At 49.1% G+C, this 7,325-nt stretch overlaps 1 protein-coding gene and 1 pseudogene across 1 annotated transcript in view; both read right to left on the bottom strand.

The window, feature by feature from the left end:
- The window catches only part of LOC141051156 (uncharacterized), a 39,555-nt pseudogene extending 33,153 nt beyond the window's left edge, over positions 1-6,402 (bottom strand).
- LOC141051169 (uncharacterized) overlaps positions 1-6,424 on the bottom strand; it is an 872,784-nt gene extending 866,360 nt beyond the window's left edge. Inside the window, exons 1-2 of the mRNA XM_073548034.1 lie at positions 6,332-6,424; positions 819-939 (exon numbers count right to left, since the gene is read on the bottom strand). The gene's annotated coding sequence lies outside the window, so the exon portion shown is untranslated. The remainder of the gene's footprint in view (positions 1-818; positions 940-6,331) is intronic.
- Between the last annotated feature and the right edge of the window lie 901 nt (positions 6,425-7,325).

Raw genomic sequence — 7,325 nt, forward strand, 5'->3', positions numbered from 1 at the left:
ATTTGTGAGGGGTTTCTGTTGTTAAGGCACCTTAGGGGCCCCAAAACTGTAACATGTCGCTTTCAATCTATTTCAGACAATGTGTGCTCCAAAATTCAAATACTGCTCCTTCCGTTCCGAGCCCTGTACAAAAATAACTTTTTGACTGTGTGCGGGATATGGCTGAACTCAAAAGAAAGTGGGTTATAAACTGAGGGTCCACTAGGTGTTTCAAAATTTTAGCCAAAATTGTGATATTTTCACAAATAAACGCAAGTCAATACTAACAAATTTTACAACTATCGTGAAGTACAATGGGTCACGAGAAAACAGTCTCAGAATCACAGGTATCCATTGAAGTGTTCCAGAGTTATCACCAGGTAAAGTGACACTGGTCAGAATTAGTGATGAGTGAACTTGATAACCAAGTGTCTTTATCGTGCTCGAAAAATATGTTCAAGTCCCAGTGGCTGCACCTCTCGCGGCTGTTCAACAGCCGCAATCCCTGCATGTGTTGCTGCTAACAGCCGTTAGTCATGCAGCTGGGGGACTCGAACATATTTTTCGAGCACGCCGAAGACACTTGGTTACCACCCGAGTATGTTCACATAACAACTTATCTGAGCCCGTTCGCTCATCACTAATTCTGACCAGTGTCACTTTATATGTCACTTAGAGCACACGCCCGTGAAGGATGGCACCAGAGAGATCACGCAGAATCCCTCCTCTGCCACTACTTGTGAAGGATGCTGCCAGAGAGATCATACAGAGAAGAGAAGGGAAGAGAGACAAGGGAAGGAACATCGATGACCTGGGCAGTATGGACTTGCGGAACGTACCTTTCATCTCAACATCCTGTTCTCTAAGTAGTTCTTCTAAAATGACCACTGATTCTTTTTCGGCTCAAGCTGCTAATCCAAGTTCTTCTCCTGTTCTATTGTGCAGTTTTTTCAGGATCAACTTAGAAGAAAAAAAATAAATAAATTTTTCTTGTCTGAAAAATAATTTAATGGATTTTTAGGTACAAATGTCAATCCCAATCTTAAGACTTCACACTGTGCATCCAAGAGGATATGGGAGGAAAGGTTTATTACCTTGTAGGGAAGGTGACCTGACGGACGGACTGACTGGTCAGATTTCAAAAGGGAAAACAGCTAGGAAAGTGTAGGTTACGTGCAGTACCTTGAACTGACATTAGAGGGCAGGGAGGAGTATGAGCATAGGACTTGACATCAGCTTAGGGCTAAGAAACCGTTGGTCATGGGGGGGCGGAGCTATAGGGAAGCGGGAAAGCTATAAATTTGACAGGAGGGTTCCAGAAAGTTCCAGTCCCCGGGGGAGCTCAAGTGATGAGGAGACTGTGACAGTTGCTGCACTGTGAGGAAAACCCAATCAAGGGGACTGAGGAGAAAGGAAGTCAGGGGGGTGGCCCTGACACGAAGTACCGCAGTATAGACGAAGCTCCGGGTGTGGGACACCGTATTGGAACGACGCTTGACATTACTGTTGGTGTATAGGCCTAAGGCAGCCACAGTGACGGAGCTGTCAGAGCGTCACTGAGTGTAAAGGGGACGGTACGTAACTATATGCCCCTGGAGAACGTGTGTCACCCTGTGTTCTGTAACTGGAGAACCGTGAAGAGAAGTGTGGTGTGCTGTGAGGCCGTCTGGCGGACGGCGAGAGAAAGAATAAACTTGCACCCGAAACTTGCCTCCAGCTTGTGTCTGTACGTCACTGCGCGGTATACAGAGGGACCACCCCCCAGCCCGGCCCACCGACCCTACACTTGGCGTAGTCGGCAGGACCAACGCCGCTAATACAATATCTTCTGCGGCAGGCCTGCCTCTGAGGAGTAGGAATGGACTTGGACTACACTGTGTGGATTATAAACACCTGTGGATTACAAATTGGGAGCGCTGTGGCGTATCTGCGTTGCCAGCAGAGGATCTGGGGCGGTACCAGGTCCGGAGCAAGATGGCGGTTCTGCTTCAGCGCAGAGGAGAGATCCAGGTGGTTGCCGTTGTCTCCAATGGACTGGGGCCCCCTCCTACGTACCCTTGGGGATGGCGATATGTACCAGGAGGCCGATGCTCCCACATACTGGACCCTGACAAGTGGGTGGAAAGGCCTGCCGTCGCCCCACCCAGCAGAGGGAGTGGCACAGAGGAAAAGATTGTCTGCGGCTGTTTGGAGCCATTCGATTGCTGCCCACTGGACGGGATGCGACGCTGCGGTTGTAGAGGCATTGGCCGCTTGGAGTGGCGATGGCGGCGGGAGGTCGAGCTCCACCAGAAGATCTATACCTCGGCGTCACGAACAGCCAGTCCGGTTTCGGGTGGAGGAGCCATGGCGGATCCCACGGGAGCGGCCGCCCAAGATACCAGCAGAGAGTTCCTCCGTGGAACCTCTGGGCCTGGAGGCCAGCCTCACCGGTTGGTGGAGTGAAGAGCGGAGACTGCAGGAGCAGCCGCGGGAAGATGTGACGGAGACCGCGACGCCGGGGAAGGTGAGAGTTCCCCCGGCTCTGCCAGTGGCTCCGCAAGCGGCCCCCACCACTCAGCCGCAGCACGCGGCCTCCTGTGATCCCGAAAGGCTGGCCAAGGAAGACCTCACTGTCTATGCGGAGCTGAGTGGGCCCTTCACTCCCAGCCCCGAGCCACCCCGCCTGGTGACTCCACGCCCAGTGTCGCCGGTGCGGAGCCTGTTTCCAGAAGATGCTGTTGCGTTTCCCCTGCAAGTAGTGACATCCTCTCCGAAACCAGCTGTTACTCCGGTTATGACGGCTCCGGCTGAAGCTCCGGATGCAGTTCACCCTGCGGCCGAGGTTATGCCGGCATTGGAACTGGCTGCGGCCTATTTGTCAGGCCCTGTGGCCCAACATCCGGAAAACCTGTCTGCCCCTATCCGCCACCCGGCCCTAGCGGCTGCTGGGCCGCAGACATCACCAGCCGCCTCTGCCCTGTTTTTGTCCCCGGCTAAGTCCCGCCCACCGGACTCCCGGGCTCACACCGGACCCTCCGTTTGGGTCGCAGAAGTGGTAAAAAAGAAGAAAGACAGGGAGCAGGAAGTATGGAACCTGCTTCATGCAAAGGGGAGGCTGGCATGGCGGTGACATGATCTATGGGACGGCTCGTGTATACGAATATACCCAGGGGGTATGGGTTCATACGCGATCTGGCTACCGGCCAGAAGGTTTATATTAGTGTGGCCTCTATTCGTCATGGCCGGCCTCTACACGAGGGGGACTTGGTGTCGTACTACAAACAGCTAAGTGCTGCAGTGCGTAGGTGCCGGGAAAGGTCAGAGAGGCCCAGCACCTGCGCACTGCAGTACTTTGCTGTGCCCTCAACAGGGCAGCCAGTACGCCTGCGCAGGAGCACGACATGAAGCAAGCAGGATGACGACATCGCATGAAGATGGGTGGTGCCGGACCCAGACCTGCGACACTCATCGGACCGGACAGAGTATAGTAAAATTTGTTTTTCTTATCTTTCTGGTTAGATCAGGGGCTTATCTACAGCATTACAGAATGCTGTAGATAAGCCCCAAAAGGCAGTGGCCGCATCTCATAGCTCAAAAACGAGGTGACAAGTTGCCTTTAAGGCAGTTGTCCCTAACCTGTAGCTCAGGAGCCACTTGTGGCTCGCGGTCCCATGAATTGTGGCTTGCGACTGTCTGCCAGCTTGGTGCATTAGGTCCAGGTCTAGCAAACATGTATGAAGAATACAACTCAAAATGTTGAATTTTGTGAGTAGCCCTGTAGCAGATCTGGATGCACATTTACTGGTCTTCGTTATTTAGAGATGTTTTAGGTATGGTATGCTGGAGGATGGTACTAACTGTTAGAGGAGGTGCTCAAAGCTGGATGCGACAGTGTGTTTGGAATCCTTGATGGGAGAATACTGAATGGGGGGATTGTGGGAAACCCTGGATCTCAGTGTACTGTTTTGGAATGATTTCTGTGGAAAAGCTTTGGTTAGCATTATAACCATAATGGGGGCTTTGGTGGACACTGTGTTGAAGAAGATGGGAGCTGGATGTGGCTCACGAACCTCTCTCAGAGCTGAATGTAGCTCTCAAGGTCAGAAAGGTTGGGGACCGCAGCTTTAAGGTAAAATTATCTTGGCTACTTTAATTCATTTTATATTTTGATAGATCGGACTTTTACTAACATAACACTACCAAATTTTATTTGCTGCAAAGGCAAATAAAATAATAGGATGCATTAAAAGAGGCATAGATGCTCATGAGGAGAACATAATTTTACCTCTATATAAGTCACTAGTGCGACCACACTTAGAATACTGTGTACAGTTCTGGTCTCCGGTGTATAAGAAAGACATAGCTGAACTGGAGCGGGTGCAGAGAAGAGCGACCAAGGTTATTCGGGAACTAGGGGGTCTGCAATACCAAGACAGGTTATTACACTTGGGGTTATTTAGTTTGGAGAATCGAAGGCTTAGGGGTGATCTTATTACAATGTATAAATATATGCGGGGACAGTACAAAGACCTTTCTAATGATCTTTTTACTCTTAGACCTGTGACGGGGACAAGGGGGCATCCTCTACGTCTGGAGGAAAGAAGGTTTAAGCATACTCACAGACGCAGATTCTTTACTGTAAGAGCAGTGAGACTATGGAACTTTCTGCCATATGATGTTGTAATGAGTGATTCCCTACTAAAATTTAAGAAGGGACTGGATGCCTTTCTTGAAAAGTATAATATTATAGGGTATATACACTAGTTTCCTTAATATTGCGTTGATCCAGGGAGCTAGTCTGATTGCCGTATGTGGAGTCGGGAAGGAATTTTTTTCCCCAATGTGAAGCTTACTGTTTGCCACATGGGTTTTTTTTGCCTTCCTCTGGATCAACATGTTAGGGCAAGTTAGGATAGGATATGGGTTGAACTAGATGGACTTAGTCTTCCTTCAACCATAATAACTATGTTACTATGTTACTAAATATGTTTTTTTCTTTCAATTCTTTATTTTTAATGGGTGAAAAAGGGCTGATTCAAATTTTTATATTTTAACATTTCAGGGGGATTTCTTTAAAACCTTTTTAAATGCTTACCGATACTTTATTTTTTATTTCCCCTTAGGAGGCTTAAATCTGTGACTGTCTGACCGCTTGTTATATACTGTAATTCCACTGTATTGCAGTATATGGTGTACATTGCTGTCTCAGGTGAAGCTCAGCATATGGCTGAACAGGGGGACCAAGATATATGAAAAATACTCCAAAGAAACATCCTTATTCCATTATTAGTAAAGTACATTAATAGTGCCTCATGAAATCTATTAACATGGAGACGATTCTCAATTAAATGAGAGAAAGGAGAGCCCAGAATCCAAATCCATTTCAACCGTATATTATATTTATTTATCAAAAAAGACACACATTGGAGATACAGGAAAATAGAGGAACCAATAAAATGGGTAATCACATGAGGCCCGATACTAGAAAGATAAGCAGACAGCCTATAATGGGCATGTATAGCCAAAAGACAAATACCACAGGTTTGTAATATAATCACTATGATAGTAGTAGAATGGCATAGAGAGTAATCACTGAACCAGCCACAGAACAAATGGTAAATCTATTGTACAAGAGTCGCTATCAAAAAGCAACCCCAGGGCAATATTGTGTATTGTGTAGTACCCAGATAGGAATGACAGTGCCAATTACTAGTAAACTGGGTGTAGGTCAGCCAATATGTCCTAAGACTAAGTATGTGAGAAACTCAAACATGCGCCATATGAATGTGTCATAAATCATATGGTAAACAATCCTGTGGAAAAAGTCAAAAATAAGCTCAAATGAGCTGGTTAAACATACCCATCATGTCCCAGTGTGTAGTAGGCGTCAGCTTATGTGCCCCTACGCGCGTTTCGCGGTATAGGAGACCGCTTCCTCGGGGGGCGACCAAGATGCCAATGACGGGGGCCTTCAGAAGGCTCCAGGCAGTCATAGTGATTGTGTTGTGGGGAGGCAATAGGATATGGCACTAGCTATGACATTAGTGAAATGCCGCAGATGTTAGACACAAATGCCGCTGTATTTCTTATCCGTATCAGCTCCTGAGCCTCCTCCACATAGGAGCTCCCAGCGCAGGACATACGGATACATGTAGTCACTAAGCAGCCAAAGTCTACATTAATTATAATTAAATAAACTAATATTTTCTATTTTCTGAAACTATTATTATGGAGCTTCAAGTGCTTCTATTATAATGTACAGCTCATAATGGAAATATTGCAGGAAATATTCTGTCTCCTGGAATATGACCGAAAAACTGAGAGGGTTACTGTCCCCTGCCCCAAGTAATGGGGAATCTCCAGCACCTACCTCCACCTGCAGGGGGCGCTATCTCCGGGAATGGAGGGGTTAATGTCCCCTGCCCCCAGTAATGGGGAATCTCCAGCACCTACCTCCACCTGCAGAGCCGCACACCACATATATGGCTGCTCTGTGCGCACAGGACCTGGGATGAGGTCACAGGAGGGGAGGAGTCAGGGGTCACATGATCAGGGGTCTCAGTGTATGCAGGACTCTGCTGTGCTGGTTGTCATGGTGCTGGATGAGGGGAAGTTTCTGTGTTGGGGTCAGGAGGGGTTTACAGGGTGGATGTAGCAGAGCCGTGTGTGTACGAGGTGTACGGAGCAGAGCCGTGTGTGTACAAGGTGTACGGAGCGGAGCCGTGTGTGTACGAGGTGTACGGAGCGGAGCCGCGTGTGTACGAGGTGTACAGAGCGAATCCGTGTGTGTACGAGGTGTACGGAGCGGGGCCGTGTGTGTACGAGGTGTACGCAGAGGAGTCGTGTGTGTACGATGTGTACAGAGCAGAGTCGTGTGTGTACGAGGTGTACGGAGCAGAGGCGTGTGTGTACAACGTGTATGGAGAAGAGTCGTGTGTGTACGAGGTGTACGGAGAGGAGCCGTGTGTGTACGAGGTGTACGGAGCGGAGCCGTGTGTGTACGAGGTGTACGCAGAGGAGTCGTGTGTGTACGATGTGTACAGAGCAGAGTCGTGTGTGTACGAGGTGTACGGAGCAGAGCCGTGTGTGTACAACGTGTATGGAGAAGAGTCGTGTGTGTACGAGGTGTACGGAGAGGAGCCATGTGTGTACGAGGTGTACGGAGCAGAGCCGTGTGTGTGCGAGGTGTACGGAGAGGAGCCGTGTGTGTACGAGGTGTACGGAGCGGAGCCGTGTGTGTACGAGGTGTACGGAGCAGAGCCGTGTGTGTGCGAGGTGTACGGAGAGGAGCCGTGTGTGTACGAGGTGTACGGTGCGGAGCCGTGTGTGTACGAGGTGTACGCAGAGGAGTCGTGTGTGTACGA

This window comes from Dendrobates tinctorius, unplaced genomic scaffold (genome assembly GCF_039654945.1).
Source record: "Dendrobates tinctorius isolate UK_male_01 unplaced genomic scaffold, ASM3965494v1 ptg000155l, whole genome shotgun sequence".
NCBI lineage: Eukaryota > Metazoa > Chordata > Amphibia > Anura > Dendrobatidae > Dendrobates > Dendrobates tinctorius.